Consider the following 19,165-nt stretch of genomic DNA (forward strand, 5'->3'; position numbering starts at 1 on the left):
CTCCATTTAATGGAAGTCAGTGGTTTAGCTAAAGGGAACATATCTAACTTCCTGCCTGACCTGAGTCATTATGCAAAATGTTTGACACAGATCATGTTAACTATAAAAAAATATTAGTGATACCTATCTCATAAAGAGTCAGTAAGTAGTGACTTCATGATAATTTTTCACAGCCTTCAAAATATGGGAACTCTTGTTTTATGACCCAGAATAAATTCCATTTCCTGCAAATAGATTTGATTGAATGGTAGAATGAGAGAAGGGATGAGACATGTGTTTTGGAGAAGTTTCCCAGCTGAGTTTTATGCTAATTAAATACTTAAAAGAGGAAAAGAAGAAGTCAGGTTTATCAGTTTAGTTCTAAATAACATCAGGATGAGAATCTGACATAAGGCAAATGAACATATAAATAAGTGACAGGTGGGAAATAATTACAGTATATTATTCTTTTTATGTTTGGTATCTTGCTTCAGTCATTTATTTAAAAACAATTGTTTATCAGGAGTCATGTTGGACACCAAGCTTGGTCCTGGGAATATAACTGGATTATGTGACATTGGCATCATTTTATATAGTTGAAAGCTTCTATTATGCATACTGATGTTAAACTTGTTTTCAAAGTATAATATAATTACAGGTAGTCCCAGTGACTGCCTCTCCCAAGGTTAACATTATCCTCACTTCTAATAACAAGATTAGAAGTGTTAGAAGATTAGAAGTAAAAGTATTACATATTTTTATGTTCATAGCAGTGACATCCTACCATGTCTTCTCCCTTTTCTTTCTTTCTTATTTCATTTTGTTTTTCTAGTTCGGATATTTTTGCAATGCAGACATCTTGTTACCTAGTTCTTCACTCGTGCTGCTGCATGGTATTTCATTGTGTGAAAATACTACCATTGGTTAATGCATTCATCTATTGATGGACCTTTGGGTTGTTTCTGGTTTGAGCTATTTTAGAAATGTTATGAACAGTATGTATCCTCAGATAACATTGTATACATTTTCTTTGGGTATGTTGCCACCACTGTATTGCTTAGTCATGAACTGTATAAACATTAAGCTTTTCCAAGTGATTTTAACAATTTACACTCCCACTACCAGTGTGAGTGAGTTCAGTTTGTTTCATTGCTCACTTCTACTTGATAGGTTGTGTGCATGTATATGTGTGTGTGCATACATGCATTTTAATTTTGACATTTCGATTGTGAGTAGTTTTATCACATAATGGTTTCAATTTGCTGTTTCTTGGTGACTAGTTTATTGGCTATTTGGGTATTCTCTTTTGTGAGTATTTGTTCAAGTTACTTGCCCATTTTTATACTGCATTGTCTCTTTTAATTTGTTAAGATTTCCATATAGATTCTTGATATGTCAGATATATGTTTTATAATTTTCTTTTCCCACTCTGTACATTGCCTTTTCTTTCTTTTAATATCTTTTGATGAAAAGAAGTTCTTAAGTCCAGTGAATCCAATTTACCTTTTTTATTAGCATTTTTAGAATGTTTGTCTTATCCATGGAAATAATAAACAATCTAAAATAAGAATAGAAAGATTTTATTAGAGCCAGACTGAGAACTATAGCCCAAGAAATTTGAATTGTGAAGGAGTAGCACTTGAACTGGGAGAAGGCAATGGCACCCGACTCCAGTACTCTTGCTTAGAAAATCCCATGGACAGAGGAGCCTGGTAGGCTGCAGTCCATGGGGTCACTAGAGTTGGGCATGACTGAGCGACTTCACTTTCACTTTTCACTTTCATGCATTGGAGAAGGAAATGGCAACCCACTCCAGTATTCTTGCCTGGAGAATCCCAGGGATGGGGAAGCCTGGTGGGCTACCGTCTCTGGGGTTGCACAGAGTCAGACACGACTGAAGCGACGCAGCAGCAGCAGCAGCAGCAGCAGCAGCAGCAGCAGCAGCAGCACTTGAATTGTGTTCCTCCAGACTGCAAAATGGAGGAGGCTTATATCAGCAAGACCCACGGAGTTATAGATGGATGAGTTAAGTAAAGACTGGTTAGGGTCCTAAACGGCTGTGTAGTCACAAGAGGAGACCTTGTGACCTTAAGACTGCCGCTGACTGCTGCTGCAGATGTTGCCTTGAGAACTGCTAGTATCCTGCAGTTCGATAAAGTTCAGAAAAGCTGCTGGCCATAAGAACTGCTGGCTGTAATTAGCGTAAAGTTCAAGCCACATGATGGACAGGCCAGAATGACGTCTCCATCCCTCAGTATGTGAAAATTTCTTCTCTTAGTTTACTTCAAGACTCCATCCTATGTTTTCTTCTAAAGACTTTTTGTTTTCTTTCACATTTAAGCATATGATCTAGTTGGAATTCTTTTTTCTGCATAGTGGTAGGAAGGTGACAGATTTCAAGAAAGTTTCGAGTTCTATGACTACGGATGTCTCTTTTTCTTTCTAGTTCTATTAACTTTGTTTTATATATTTTGAAGCCATGTTGGTTGGATACAGATTTCAGACTATGATACAAACCTTTTATTGTAAAGTGTCCTTTTTTATTTCTAGTATTATATCTTGTTTCATAGTACTATGTAGCAACACCTACGCTGCTAGGCATATAGTTATAGCAACTTTATTTTGGCCATATATACATGGTGTATATTTTCCATCCTTTTTTTAATCATTATATTTAAAGTGTATATCTTGTGAATAGCACAGGAGATTTTTTTCAGATTGAAAATCTAGAATTCTTATGTGACCGATGCAGCTTTCATTTGAATTAATAATTTTTTATAATCCTTTTCCTTTTTATTAACTTGTTATTCACTTTTTTAAACTATGTTATTGGTTGCCCTAGAGATTACAACTTGCATACATAACAAATTATTTCTTTGTTGACCTCGCCAATAATGTTGGGACCTAAAAACATTTAACTGTTTTTTAACCTGCCTCATTTTTTGGATATCCAGTATCTTACATTTTGATTCTACATATATAAAACATACAACAAATTCATTTTGCTTGTGTAGTAATGTTTATTCATTTTAATCACATATTTACCTTTTCTGTTATTCTTCATCCTTTCCTGAGGTTCCATGTTCCAATTTCAGTTTTTGAGTCATTTTCCTCCTCCCTGTAGTACTTTCTTTAATGTTACTATCCTGGCTTTGAATTCCAGTTTTGTTTGTTTAAAAACATCATGGTTCTACTTTTATGTAGAATGGTTTTACTGGATATAAAATTCTGTATTATATCCAGATTGGTGGCTGTTTCCTTTTGGCACTTTATCTTTCTAATTCTTGGCCATACCACAGGGATCTTAGTTCCCCAATCAGGGATTGAACCTCTGCTCTCAGCAGTGAAGGCATGGAGTCCTAACCACTGGACCACTAGGGCGTTTCCTCCTGTGACACTTTAAGGAAGCCATTCACTGTCTTCTGGCTTCTTTTGTGTCACTTGAATGTCACCTGTCATTCCTTTGAAATACTGTAGGGTTTCCCCACGCTGTTGCATTTAATATTTGCTCTTCAACTTTGTGTTTAGTAATCTTACTATAATATGCCTAAATGTAGTTTTCTTGGATTAATTCTACATTATTTACAGAGCTTCTTAAATTTTTAAGTTGATATCTTTCATCAGTTTTGGAAAACCCATTCATTCTTTCTTTAAACATTGCTTCTGTTTCAATACTGTCCCTCTGGAATTTCAAATTACACTTCTATAGGGTCTTTAGACTGTATATCATATGTATCTTATGCTTGTTTTGATGTTTTTAATTTTTTTATCTCATTAAAGAAATTTAATTTAAAGTTAGGAATCTCCCATATAAGAAAACCCTAAGCCCAGAGGCTTTCTCTAGTGAATTCAACCAAACCTTTAAGGAAAACATAATGTTAGTTTTACACGTTCCTGAAAATAGAAGAAAAAATGCATCCTGGGTCATCTCATGATATCAACATTTCTTCTAATGTCAAATAGATAATGATGTTACAAGAAAAGAAAAATAGACCAAAATCCCATATAATATATACATAAAAATCCTTAACAACATGTTAGCAAATTAGAATCAGCAATATATAAAAAGGAAAATGTAATCAAGTAGACTTATTCCAGAAACACAGTGTAAATGCATCCTATTAACAGATTAAATACATTTTGTTCTGTGTCATTTCAATAGACAGAAAAAGTATACAGCAAAGTTTAACTCTATTCATGTTAAACACTCTTGGTAAAGTTGAGGTAGAAGCATTCCTTAACCTAACTAAGAAGCATCTTTTTTTAAATATAAATTTATTTAAAACGTACTGCTGATGTTATGCTTAATGGTGAAATACTAAATGCTTTTTCCCCCTAAGCTCAGAAGCAAGGCAAGCAAGCCCTCTCTCACCATTTCTTTAACATCATACTGGTAGTCTTAGATTATATAGATAGATAAGAACATAGATAAAAGGCATAAAGGTTAGAAGGGAAGAAACAAAACTGTTTGCAAAGGATATGGTTATTTTTGTAGAAAATCCCAAATGATCTACAGAAAAACTCCTAATAAGTAAGTTTATCAATGTCACAGGATAAAAAGAAAGTAATTTTTTCCTATATACTAGCCATGAACAATTGGAATTTAAAAAAAGAAAATCCATTTGTTTACAATAGCACTGGAAACTGAAATGCTTACATATAATTCTAACAGGATTATACAGAATGCAGGATCTGCATTCTGAGAACTACAAAACACTGTTGAAAAAAATCAAAGAAGAGAGAACTAAAACAGAGTTACACCATATTCATTGGTTGGAAGACTTAATGTTAAGATGTCAGTTTTTCCCAGTTTGAACTCTAGATTCAATGAAATCATAAAACCCCATCAAGCTTTCAAATGGATATTGATAAGCTGATTCTAAAATGTGAATGGAAGAGTACTTGAGATGCCAAAGAAGTTCTGAAAGAACAAAATTGGAGGATCCACCACCTAATTTTAAGATCTAACTGCATAGCAATGAAGACTGTGTGTGTGTGTGTGTGTGTGTGTGTGTGTGTGTGTATGCGCACGCGTGCACGCGTGCACGCTCAGGCACTTAGTTGTGTCCAACTCTTTGTGACCCCATGAACTGTAGCCTGCAAGGCTCTTCTGTCCCTGGAATTTTCCAGGCAAGAATCCTAGAGCCGGTTGCCATTTCCTACTCCAGGAGATCTTCCCAACCCAAGGATTGAACCCGAGTCTTTTGTGGCTCCTGCATTGGCAAATGGATTCTTTATCACTGTGCCACCAATGAAGACTGTGGTATTGATTAACTTATAGACACAGATATCAAGGAATAGAAGAAATCCTCTGGAAATAGACCCACAGAAGTACTGATTTTTAACAAAAGTATAAACCCAATTAAATGGAGTCTTTGCATTTATTCTCTTTTTAACACATGGTTGTGGACAACCAAAAACAAACTGCTGACACATAATTAAAAATATATCAAAAATATATCATAGACCTAAAACAAGCTTAGCTGGTAAAGAATACGCCTGCATTGCAGGAGGCCCAGGTTTGATTCCTGGGTCAGGAAGATCCCCTGGAGACGGGATTGGCTACCCACTCCAGTATATTGGGACTTCTCTGGTGCCTCAGACAGTAAGGAATCTGCATGCAATGCAGGAGACCTGGGTTCAATCTCTGGGTTGGGAAGATCCCCTAGAAGAGGCCATGACAACCCACTCTAGTATTCTTGCCTGGAGAATCCCCATGGAAGAGGAGCCTGGCAGGCTACAGTCCATAGGGTTACAAAAGAGCTGGACATGACTCAGCAACTAAGCCCAGCCCAAAACATAGTAGAAAATCCATTTAATTTACATTTTAAAATGACTTTAGATATGACATCAAACACATGATCTGTAAAGGAAAAGGAAAGTGAAAGTGTTAGTCACTCAGTCATATCTGACTCTTTGTGACCCTGTAGACTGTAGCCTGCCCGGCTTCTCTGCCCTTGGGATTCTCCAGGCAACTATATTAGAGTGGCTTGCCAGTTCCTTCTGCAGACAGTCTTCCTGATCCAGGGATCAAATCTGGGTCTCCAGCATTACAGGCATATTCTTTGCCATATGAGCCACCAGAGAAGCCCTATAAAGGAAAAGGCAAGTTATTGGTAAATGTTATTAAAATTAAATTTTTTTGCTCTATGAAGACACTGTTAAGAGAATAGAAAGATTAACCCTTGTCTAAATAAAAATATTTGTAAATCACATATATAATTAAGGACTTACATCTAAAACTGAAATATATAAAACAACTCTTCAGGCTCAACGATAAATAAATAAATAAAATTAAAACTGGGCATATGGTCTGAACAGACATTTTATCCAGTTAGCATATGAAAAGATGCTCCGTAGTCATTATAGAAATGCAAATTAACACAACCTGAGATACTATTACACACCTATTAGAATTTGTTGAACTAAACTACCCCCCAATGCCTCCCTAAAAAGAAACCCCCAAAATACTGTCAAGGATATGGAACAACAGAAATTATCATTTAATCCTGGTGGGAATGCTCAAATTTACAGCCACTCTTGAGGACAGTTTGAAGGTAGTTTTGTGTAAGTTTAAACATACACTTGCCATGTGACCCAGAAGTCCTTCTCTTAGCTATTTACCCAAGTGAACTGAAAGCATATTTTCACACAGAAACCTGTACGTGAATGTTTATAGAAACTTTATTCATCATTTCCAAAAACAACATGTTCTTTAATTATGAACGGTGAACAAACCATGGTATAGCCATTCAATGGAATATAATTCAGCAACAAAAAAGAGTAAGCTATTAATGAATGTTACATGATGAATCTTAAATTTAGTTTGCTAAATGAAAAAAGCCAGAACCCCAAAGCTATACATTGCATGATTTTATTTATATGACATTGTTAAAATAGTAAAGGTTAGGAGACACAGAAGCTGTTAACTGCAAAGAAACTCACCTCATGGGAATTTTTAGGGTACAAGCACTGATTAATATACTGGTATGACTGATATATGACTTAATATATTTGTCAAAACTCCTAGGAAAATGGCTGATAGCTGAGACTAGTTTTTATATTTTTAAATGACTTGGTGGGGGGAGACAATATTTTACTCTTCTAATATACATTAGAAAGAGTTAAATTTATTATATAAAAATTTAAAGTGTCATGTTGACTCTTTTGAAGATTTAATGTAGATTATAATGAACTAGCAGTATTAAAATTACAACACTTGTCTTTAGCTTATCTAAATAACTTTGGAATATGGTGTTTTGGCTGGATATTGTAAAGCTAAAGCCAAGAAGAACTACATGATCTCTATATTCTTATTTGGAAATTACCAAACTTTTTCTGGAAAAGCCAGATAGTAATTATTTTCTGTGTGTATGCTGTGGGATCTCTGTTATAACTACTCAGCTCTACTAATAGAGCACAAAAGCAGTCATAGACAACACATAAACAAATGATCATGACTGTGTTCCAGTAAAACGTTATCCATGTGCACTAAAATGTGAATTCCATGAAATTTTCATGAAATGCTCTGTCTTTCCCCACCTAGTCATTTAAGAGTATAAAAATTACTCTCAGCTATCAGTCATACCAAAACAGGCAAAGGGCCAGAATTGCCCTGGGAGCTGTTTGCCAACCCTTGCTCCAGTAGATAAATGTGCTTTACACAGTGATATGGATTAACAATTCTGAAAATGCTTTACATTTATATGAGAGTTGGACAAATAAGTAAATAAATTGTGGATAAAATAACCAGGTTTCTCACTGTCAGAAAAAGAAGTTACAAAGAAACAAGATGGATAAAGCTAGAATGAACTCTGTGAAGCTGGATTAGAGTCTGAGATGACCATTTTAATTCATGTTTTTTTAATATATACAAATAAATTAATTCAGAGTTATAGATATGAGTATCCATGGGTTAGTACACTCACGTATTTTCCTGTCTTTACCCTTTGAAAGGGCCTAGAGGGAGTGACAACCCAATAACAATAAGCATACCCAGCTCCCAGATCTAACACCTATTATTTCTGAATATTTATTTTCTATGAAAATCAACAGGCCTTTTTTCTTGGAGCAATAGTTAATTCTCAGGGTAGAGCCTGGAACATCTTATATTATGGAAAGTGATGAATTGTTCAAAATGTAAGAGGAATAGGGGTATATCTATCTAAAGGACACAGGAGCAACCTGAATGAGCCCCCCAACTGGCCATTTCTTGAATAATTTGAGCAACAAAATAAATAGCATTAGTACTGAATTATAATCGAGACAATGAAATAAATATCCATGAATCCACACTGATGTAAGTGAAACAATGAATAAATAATGGTGAGAATGGACCAATCTTCCTTACAGAAGAATCCTAAATAATAGTTGTTGATATTGCCCACTCCAAGAATAGAGCTTAATTCTTCTCTTGCTCTTGGGCTGGGCTTGATTTACGTCTAAGAATAGAACATGGAAAAAACGAAATAATAATTTAGGTGGCACAGTGGTAAAGAATCACCTGCCAATGCGGGAGACAGAGATTTGATCCCTGGGTTGGAAGAGGAAATGACAACCCACTCCAGTATCTTTGCCAAGAAAAATCCCATGGAAAGAGGAGCCTGACAGATTACAGTCCATGGGGTCACAAAAAGTTGGACACAAGTGACTGACTGAGTGCACACAATTTTGGTGAAGAAATCTGGCAGATGGCACCACCTTATTATCATTGTGATCAAAATTAACATCACTAGTGATAACCGATGTTAATAGCATGCATCCCTTTATATCAGGGGATGTGAAGGACATGTCTGTGTCATATTGTTCCGCCAAACCCATAACCTTGGCCTAAATGTGAGAATACATCAGACAACAAAACCAAATGGAGATACTTTGTACAAAATAGCTGACTGGTATGTCAAAATCAGGAGAGAGAGAGAGAGCAGCACAGAGACTTATCACAGATTGGAGGAAACAAAGGAGAAACGATAACTAAATGCAGCACAGCATCCTATTTTGGATCCGGGAACAGAAATAGTACATTATTGAAAAAATTGGTGAAATCCAAATAAAGTCTGTAGTTTAGAGAATAGTATACAATGTTAATTTCTTAGTTTTGCAAAATTTACTCTGCTTGTATGAGATGTTAACATTAAGAGAACTTGGATGAAGGGTGACATTCCTGTGTACAAGAACTCTTCATCTTTGTAATTTTTCTCTAAATATTTTTTATAAACCTATTGAGTTCTTCATTTTCAGTCCTTTTGACTTTTACCTGAGAGTTGGTGTGATTACAGAGCCCTTCCTGCTCATGTGAATATATGCGCAGCCAGCCACCCAATCATGTTCAACTCTTTGCCACCCCATGGACTGTAGCCCACCAGGCTCCTCATAAAATATTCCAGGCAAGAATAGTGGAGTGGGTTGCCATTTCCTACTCAAGGAATCTTCCTGACTCAGGCTCAAACTCACATCTCTTGTGTCTCCTGCATTGGTGGGCAGATTCTTTACCACTGCACTACCTGAGAAGTCCCTTCATTCTCATAGGTACTCATCTTCTCAGGCAAGATAGAAAATTCTTTCTGCTTTTCAGAGACTTTCTGCTGAGCTTTTTGTCCCTTCACCCTGTATAGTTTCAGATATTCTGCAAATGTATTGAGGAACAGTCAACTCAGTTTTGCACCCAGTGAGTCTCATTGAGTTTTGGCCTCTCAGATTTTCAATTTTGTCCATCTAACATAGTAAGAGTGCCAAAACACTGCTGGTTTGTTTGTCCTCCAACAGTGGACCTGTCACAAAGCATACTTTTCTCAGCTTTTTGTTCTGTTCTCAGAATTCACAAATGCCCCTAGGAAAATAACAGCTGTAGGCTGTTAACTCACTCCTCCCCTCAGGAATCTTGGCACTACTCACAGTGTTGTTTAAGCAGCTTTCTAATGCCTTGAAACAAAAGCAATATAAATATACATATACACACATATACACACAAACAACCCCCTCCTACTCGAAAGTAAAAGACCTTAGCATCACTTCTTTTAATTACTTTAATTTGGTCCCTGACCTGCCTTTCTTGAGTGGAAGGCAGTAAGGTTGCTCACGTTGACTTACATGGTATACTAAATCTCAGTATCTTAAATTGTTTTACATTAAGAGCAATCTGAACACAAGCTCTTCAAATTATTCTTTTTTTTTTTTTGCCTCAGTTCTTTCTTGCAGTATATATTGAACATTTTCATCAAGTATCTGCATCCTCTGTTGCTTGGACTATGCAAAGCACTGGGGATATTCTTGTGAAATCATATTTTCCATAAGGAGCTTATGTAAGTCAGTTATTATTTTTAAACCAGAAAAGAAATATGAAAGATTTAAAAAGTAGTGTGGCACAGTATATGATGAAGGATAAGAATAAAAAGCATAAGAAGGAAATGTTATTGTTTTTCCAGAGAAAAACTGAAATTGGTTACATGGAAATAATAACTTTATTAAACATTTACTATAGGCCAGGCACCATGCATGTATTTATTATTCCATTTTATTCTCATAATAATTTTACAAAGTGAGTACTATTAAGAAGTACTATTTCATAGATAAGAAACTGAGCCTCAGAAAAATTATGACTTCTATATAAGGTCACATAGCTACTTAGGATGGTTGGAGCCAAGATTTAAATTTATATTAATACTCTTTGATCTTGAACACTAAGCTCTAAGAATATATACAGTCTTATACATATATCTAACAATATGCCTGAGCATAAACATGTGAAAATATGCAAACACAAGATCCATGTTCAGAAACAAGCAGCTACATACCAGAGACACACATTGCAAACTGTACACCAAAACACACTCCCTAAGTACAGATCAGGCCAAAGTCCATGTTGGTCCTGTCTGAAAGATACTCACAGACAAAGCTATACAATCTTGAATACAAACATTAGGTTTTTTGGGTTTTTGAAGAATTACATCACAAAGAATTTTTAAAAGTAAAAAAAAGTTTTTATTTCACAAAGAATTTAAATATCAACCTCTTCTGGGGCAGTGAAAAGGTCCTTCATAAATCCTTAAATGTTTTATTAGTACAGAGGAGAGTAAAACATATTGTATCAGAAATTTGACAATCATTTATAAATGAAGAGAACCCATCTCAAACAAGCTAATGGAAGTTAGTGATCATGAAAGATCCCATTGGAAATAAATCCCAGTTGAGTAAGGAGAAGACTCTCGACATTTTGACTTAAACATTTTTTCAAGAAAATTTAAAATCATTTCAACAAAGCCCCAGACCTTCTGTTATAGCATCTGAGACCCCAGTTTCCAGTGCCTTTTGGCACAAATAAGAGAGTGTGATGTAATCCCATCAGCCTATATTGTCTAGAAATTCATGTTTTTACATAAAACTCATTCTGGAAATTGTGAGGTATAATCCAGTTAAACTAGAAGGTTCTTGTTGGGCCAAATTGTGGGGAAAACCAAATAGGAAGCATAGACTTTATCTTGAAATCCAGGAGTCATGAAGTCAGATGCATTCAGGAGTTAGGGTAGGTGTTGAATACTGTGACCAGTAGAGACAGTCTGTAACCTCTGTGGATGAGAAAACAAACCACTACTCAGCTCTAGATAAAAGTGTTGCCGTATGGGAATTCAGGCACAATGTTGCCAGATATTCCAATTATTTTTTTAAAGTATTCATTTTAATATAAATTTGTTGTCTTTAATTCACATTAAAACAAAACATTTTGTGGTCCAAACAAAGCACATATACCCACTGCTATCTGGCAACCTCTTGTGCGATCAGTGTATAATCAGTGTTTCTCTTAGGAAATGAATTTGACAGCATTAAGTAGTCAATTGGCTTGTGGAAAGAATGACAATTTAGTGTGAGATTTGTGAAAATAATATAATGAAAGAATAAATCAAGAAGGGTGTATGATTTGCCAGGGAAAAGTATGGTTTAAATATTAAAATTTTGAAGTTGATTAGTAAGTTTAACAAATTTAATAAATAAATTGCTACTGTATGCCTGCAGCTAGGACTGTGTGCTGTTTTATGGAGGCTGTGTCTAGAACCAGTCTGTTCAGCAAGTACTGTTCTATTCCAGTTTCCTGATAGGTTTCTTATATTAGTAGAATTGGTATATATAACATATTTAGAATGGCACAGCCATATAGAAAGTATGTAATAATGTTTGCTATGCTTTTTCAAAAATCACTTTTCTATGATGATAATAAATTGGAGATTATTATAAGCAACTGAGAAGTCAGTCTCACAAAGGAATAATGAGATTTGTATCTTTTTTCCCCTGAAAAATCCACTTTTGGTTTTATTGGCTCTGTTGTATATATTTTTCCTACATTATTAATTTTTGGTCTATATCACTTCCTTCTTCTTTCTTTGGAGTTAATTTGCTGTTCTTTCTCTTAGAAACTTTCAGTGACTATTCACATCATGAAATTTAGTCTTTTTCCTATTGTATACATGTATTTAATTAAAACTATAGGATTTCATACCCATCTAATCAATGTCATATTTTTGCTACCATTTCCATCATAGTTTTTCTTTTATCTTTGAGATATTTAGAAGTATATTGGCTAGATTCTCAGACATATTTGGTGTGGGAGGAGTCTATTTTTTCTTTTTTAAAAAATTTTTGCTTCATTCTACTGTAGCTTGAGTACACATGAGTTTTCAGTCTTCTGAAGCTTTTGAGATCTCCTTTATGCTCAATTTATGCATTTTAGAAAAAAACACATAATATCTGTTTTTATTGAGCTTAGTGTGCTTGACAACTAGGTCAGGTTTGTTAATATGGTTCAGTTTTTCTTTATCCTCACTGATTTTTTTCTTGCCTGTTAATTCTATCAGCTACTGAGAGAACAGTTTTCAAAAATCTCCCATTGTAATTTGCCTATTTTAATTTCCCTGTTCTAACAATTTGAGCTTTGTGTATTTTGGATTATACATACATACATACATAGATACATATATATATGTATATACATTGTATGTGATTAATGCATATAAATGGAATTACAGTATTTATTTAATGAGTATAACTTTGAGCAATGGGAAGCTCTTCATGTTGGCTCCAAAGTCTTTTGGATGTGACCTTGGTAGGCTGTAACAGTTCCAGGCTCGTCTTGCACATTTCCTCACCTAGATCTGATGGCAGCCATCCATTTCTCTAAGAAATTCTGGTTTGTTTTGATGGGCAGTTATATTTCAGAACAAAACTTGTGTACCAATGGTGTTCATGCTACAGAATTGGTCATTGTTTTTTAGATCTTTTCAATGGGCAGAACTAGGAAAGACATATTTTTAAATAAATGATACCTCATATATTCAGATTCTAAATTAGGATCACAGATTCCTCCCCTTAACTTATTGGGTTGGCCAGTAAAGCATTATGCCCAATGTAATATACCTTATATGTGTCTCCTTTTTTCCCACATCAAGTCTCATTCCTTAAAGATACCAGAGAATATAAGAATATACATATATATAAGATAAAATATACAATATAAAAAGAATATAACCCAAGTCCTCGTTTGCTTTGTCAGCAAAATATTCTCAGGACAAAAATAACAAACTACCACCAAAGATGACCCCAAAACAGTTAATTTTTTGTAAAACATATACCTCCACATTTTTATCTTATCTACTTTTTAACAATTGTACTTACCTACCTTTTCATAGAACATATTATATACTATACTCTGTCCCTTCTATCCTTCAGTTAGTGTTAGTTCTGTGTATAAGTGATTAATGTGTAATTTCCTCCCACTGTGCATGAATAGGGCTGATCTGTGTAAACAACAGGCTGTTTCAGAAATTATAATGTATGACTTCCAAGGCTAGATCATAAAAGATGTAGAAGTTTCTGTGTTGTTCTCCTGTGAGACCACTTACTCTTGGTAAGTCAACTGTCTGTCATGAGGGCATAGGTAATTTAATACATTTTTTATCTGTTTTGCGAACATATCTTCCCTGGCATGCTTTTGTCGAGGGCCCTTATTTGGTCTTTCTTCCTCCTCTTAAAAAACTTTTTGTGAAGCTTAACCCACTTACGATGATATGTGTGTACAAACTTATTTTTTCCTTAAATTTTAGAAAGGGCATATGATTTAGGTTTACTTTTCTAACTTTGTAGCTTGAGCGCTCTTCATTTTCTGTTTTGGTCATTTGTTTGAAAATATGGCAATTTAGATTTCCTAACTTTCTCTTTCCAACTTTTATATAGAATTTTTCTTATTTTAATTTTATTTCCCTGATCAATTTAGATTCTTTCCCCAGATGTTTTTATTCAGTGTAAAGTTTTATCTTGACAGGTGACTTTGGGATGTTAGTTTTGAGAGTTAATGGATCCCAGCCTGCTCCAGCCCCTTCAGAATTTACTGTAAACCATTTGTACTCATCACTATGGAAGTAGGAAAACTTTTTCCAGTTTCAGTTCCTGTTCTCAAATTGGCCCACTGTGGTTTTTCTTTCCCCCAACTGAGCTTTTGAGTGAAACTTTTTGTTATTTTGAAGTTACCTGATCTATACCTAGCACACCTTCAAAATTTAGTAAATACCTTGATAAGGCCCTCTTCTGTGTTTGAGGCTCTTTGAGTCTTCAGTTCTACCTCTCTAGCCTAGTGTTTCAGGAAACAATTATGCTGGGTGCTCTGTCCCCCAGAAATAACCTTTGCTTGAGCCAGAACCAAGCTTTTTCACCCTCACTAGTCCAGATTGTTGAGTCTTTAGGTTAAGAATACAGTTACTCAAGTGTCAGTATTACTTCTGTGGATTTTGCTTCTTGTATTTTCAAGGCTTCTTGCCCTGGTATATCTTTATTTCTTAAGCACCATAAGACTGCACTAATATCTGCTGTACTTTTCAGATACTTTTGAGTTATCTACCTAGCAGTCCCGTACAGCTTTATAAATCAATAGATGTCATGATTGAGAAACTGGCTGTATGTCAGTTTCATCACTAGTTTCATCACTCCATTTCCCTATAGCCATCAAAAGCTTTGTTAGTTTCTCTGTGTCACAGCAATGACCCTTGTCATAATATAAGCCCTGATTCTTCACCTCTTGTCCATGCTCAGAATGTATAAATGCTTTGAGGAAAAATAGAGGTATAGATCATTAGTCCACTTTTGAAAGATTCTCTCCTCTGAAATTTTAGTTATTTCTAGTCTTCATTGTTTCTGTGCCTTTCTAAGGTTAAAAAATGTAAATTTTTATTTTTTTTCTGGCTTTTCTAGTTTTTAGCAATAGCATTGGTCTGCCATGAATTATTCCATCTAACCTCAAAACAACTTCTATATGTTCTTATGAAGTGATTTATACCTCTGTGTATTTGTTTTTTCTTGCTGCCATAATAAATTTTGAGACTGAAATTAGTTATCTTACATTTCTGTAGACCTGAGTTTTAAAACGGTCTTCTGGGGCCAAAATCAAGGTATCTGTTTTCTTTCTAGAGTTTCCAGGGAGGACCCATTTCCTTACTATTTCCAGCTTCTGGCAACCACCCACATTTCTTGGCTTGTGGCCACTTTTCCTCCATTTGCAAAGCCTTCAACAATTCCATCTCCCTGACCCTTATTCTTAGTCACATTTCCCTCTGTCTAACCATAGCCACAAAAGGTTTCTCTGCTTTTAACAAATCACTTGATTACATTGTTGATGTTCAGTTGCTAAGTCGTGTCCGACTCTTTGTGACCCCCACAGACTGCAGCACACCAGGCTTTCCCTGTCCTTCACTATCTCCCAGAGTTTGCTCAAACTCATATCCACTGAGTCAGCGATGCCATCCAACCATCTCATCTTCTGTCGTCCTCTTCTTCTCCTGCCCTTAATCTTTCTCAGTACCAGAGTCTCTTCCAATTGAGAAAAGACTCAGCTCCTCGCCTCAGGTGGCCAAAATATTGGAGCTTCAGCTTCGGCATCACTCCTTCCAGTGAATATTCAGAGTTGATTTCCTTTTGGATTGACTGGTTTGATCTCCTTGCAGTCCAAGGGACTCTCAGCCTTCTATAGGGTCCAACTCTCACATATGATTGATTAGATTCAGTTCAGTTCAGTCGCTCAGTGTCCGACTCTTTGCGACCCCATGAATCGCAGCACGCCAGGCCTCCCTGTCCATCACCAACTCCCGGAGTTCACTCAGATTCACGTCCATCGAGTCCATGATGCCATCCAGCCATCTCATCCTCTGTCGTCCCCTTCTTCTTCTGTCCCCAATCCCTCCCAGCATCAGAGTCTTTTCCAATGAGTCAACTCTTCGCATGAGGTGGCCAAAACACTGGAGTTTCAGCTTTAGCATCATTCCTTCCAAATTGGGCCCACCCAAATAATGCAAAGAGTTGGACACGACTGAGCGACTGAACTGAACTGAATCTCCTCTTATCAAGATCCTTAACCTTAATCAAATCTGTACAATCTGCAGTAACATAATCCCTGGTTCTGGGAATTAAGGCTTGGATATCACTGGGAACTATTATTCTACCCACCACAGTGCCAGTAACATCTTCCTGGAATTCCCTTCTCTGGCAATTCTTAAAATATTTTTTCTTTGTAATTTATTTTTAGTAGTTAAATATTATACACTTGTGTGTGGTTTTCTTTATATTTACTGTTTGACATTTATAGAGCTTCTCAAAGAGCACACGTTAGACACATTAGACTTGTTCTCTGTTTGCCATGTGTCTCTTAAGGTCTTTTATTTTCATTCCTGGACATTTTCTGATGGGCATGTTTTATATTATGAATATATTTCAATCTGTAACTTGCATATTTGTTTTCTTAATGAGAGTCCTTTTGGGAATACAAGTTCTTAATTTAATGTAGCTCAGTTGCATTGGTACATTGGTTAATGCTTTGGTTAGCACTTGTTTTACCCCATGTAAGAAAACTTTGGCTAACCATGGTTCTAAAAATATTCTCCTATTTATAAAATCTTTAATCATGTTGCCTTTCACGTTAGATCAACAATGCATGTGGATTTGATTTGTATATATAATGTGAGATTTGGATCAAGATTCATTTTATCCTCATATGATTATGATCCAGCATCTTTCTCTAAACAGCCTTTCTTTTCCTCACTGTAAGTTCTTGGAGATAGTCCTGGATTCTCTTTGTTCCAATGGGAGTTTAGGTACATAATTCTGTTTCCGAATTTTCTTCTATTTAATTGATTTAATTGTCTAATTTTGTATTAATACCATACTTTCTCAGTTTCTATAAGTTTATAATAACTTGATATCCTATGGCATAAGTCTGTTAACTTTATTCTTTCTTGCAGATTGCTATGATTATTCTTGGTTCTTTGTATTTTTATTTGGATATCTGCCTTAGATATCTGCATTCCAGTGTCAACTTGTCAGTTTTAAAAATCTTGCTAGGATTTTGATTGGGATTACATTAAATCTGTGCTTTGATTAGAGGAGAACTGATATCTTACCAGTATCAAATCTTCTAATTCATAAAAATAGTGACTTTAAAAATAAATTCAGATCTTTAATTTCTTCCAGTTTTGTCATAGTTTTTATTTTAGAGGACTTGCATGTATTTCAATACATTTATTCCTGGATGTCTGATATTTATGTTATTATAAATTGTATCTTTTAAAATTCTATTGTCTATTAATTCTTGGTATGATGATTTCTTAGAATAGATTTTTGTATAGTTATCTTGTATCCAGTGATGACCTTACATTCACATATTAATGTTAATAGATAGTAGATTTTGGATATTTTTATATGTAATCTGAAAATAATGACATTGTATTTCTTCCTCTTTAATCTTTATTTCTTTTATTTATTTATCTTTGCCTTATTACACTTCTAGGGTTTCCAGTATCCAATAGAAGTGGTGATAGAAAAGGCTTGGCTTATTTGCCAATAATCTTGGCCTATTTGCCATCCAAAGAAAGCTTTCTGCCACTATTGAACACTGAGCGTGATGACTCCTGTAGACTTTCTGTGAGCGTGCTCTGTCAGGTTACGGAAGTTTCTTATATTCCTTACCTTCTAAGAGATTTGAATTATAAATGTATGAATTTTACTACGTTGTATCTATTGAGGTGATTATATGCTTTTTCCCTTACTTTAATGTGGTAAATTACTTGATTTTCAGATGTTAAACCATACTTGGATACTTGGAACCGAATTCTTGTCATAATTTTTAGAAAACATATCACGAGTTTCAATTTGCTGATATTTTTCCTAGGATTTTTGCATCTGAATTAATGATAGTGCTGGGTATGTAAGTTTCCTATCTTGGGATGTCCTCCTCAGGGTTTCACTTGCCTCATAAAAATGAGTTGAAAAATGTTACCAACCATTCTCTGAAAGAGTCTTTGTAAGATTATTTATTTCTTGTTTTAAATAAGCCCATCTTTGACAGTTCTTAATAATGGATTTAATTAGCTAATTATTATGGCCAGAAAAACCTTTGTATGATTTTTGTCCTTTTAAATTTTTTGAGCCTCACTTTAGGGTCTAACATAATACGGTCTCTTCTGGAGAATTTCCTGTGTTTGAGAAGAATGTATATTCTTCTGTTGTCTGATAGAGTGTTCAGTGTCTGTTAGGTCTGGCTGGTTTATAGTGTTGCTCAGCTCTTCTGTTTACTTGTTAATCTTCTGTCTGATTGTACTGTCCATTGTTGAAAATGAGGTGCTAAAGGCTCCAAGTAATATGCATCAGGAGGTTCTCATTCTCATTTGTATTACGATTCTCCAGAGAAACAGAAGAAACAGGAGGGGTGTGTGTGTGGGGGGTGTGTGTGTGTGTGTGTGTTAATGTCAACAAGGCCTGTGACTCCAAAAGGGAATTTTTGTGTATGAAGTTAACTGGCCTAAAGGATATCCACAGCTTCTAAATTTCTGGGTTAACTTGTCCAAAAAAAATTTTTTATAAGTAAAAATAGGATTTAAAAATTAAACACTTTGAAGTCTGGCCCTCTCCTCCTTTTCCAACTTCCTTCCAAGATGGGCTTTCTGGGTACCTAGTCAAGGGCTACTGACCCACTTTGATTTCTGCTTCAGGACAGGGATGGGGAAGAGAGAGGAAAATGCATCCCTGATTATTGCTTGCAGTCTGACTCTGACCCCAGGCAGCTGGGCGCACATGGGCGAGGGATAAACCCAGCAGGAATTGTTTTCTTATCTGACTGAGAATTTTCCTGTAAAGATCATTTGTGGGGGAGGGATGTTAA

At 35.4% G+C, this 19,165-nt stretch overlaps 1 protein-coding gene across 2 annotated transcripts in view; it reads left to right on the forward strand.

Moving 5' to 3' along the window:
- Nucleotides 1–19,165, forward strand: part of SPATA6 (spermatogenesis associated 6) — a 165,805-nt gene that overhangs the window by 120,317 nt on the left and 26,323 nt on the right. The window lies entirely within an intron of this gene.

Source organism: Oryx dammah, unplaced genomic scaffold, assembly GCF_014754425.2.
Source record: "Oryx dammah isolate SB20612 unplaced genomic scaffold, SCBI_Odam_1.1 HiC_scaffold_28, whole genome shotgun sequence".
Taxonomy (NCBI): domain Eukaryota; kingdom Metazoa; phylum Chordata; class Mammalia; order Artiodactyla; family Bovidae; genus Oryx; species Oryx dammah.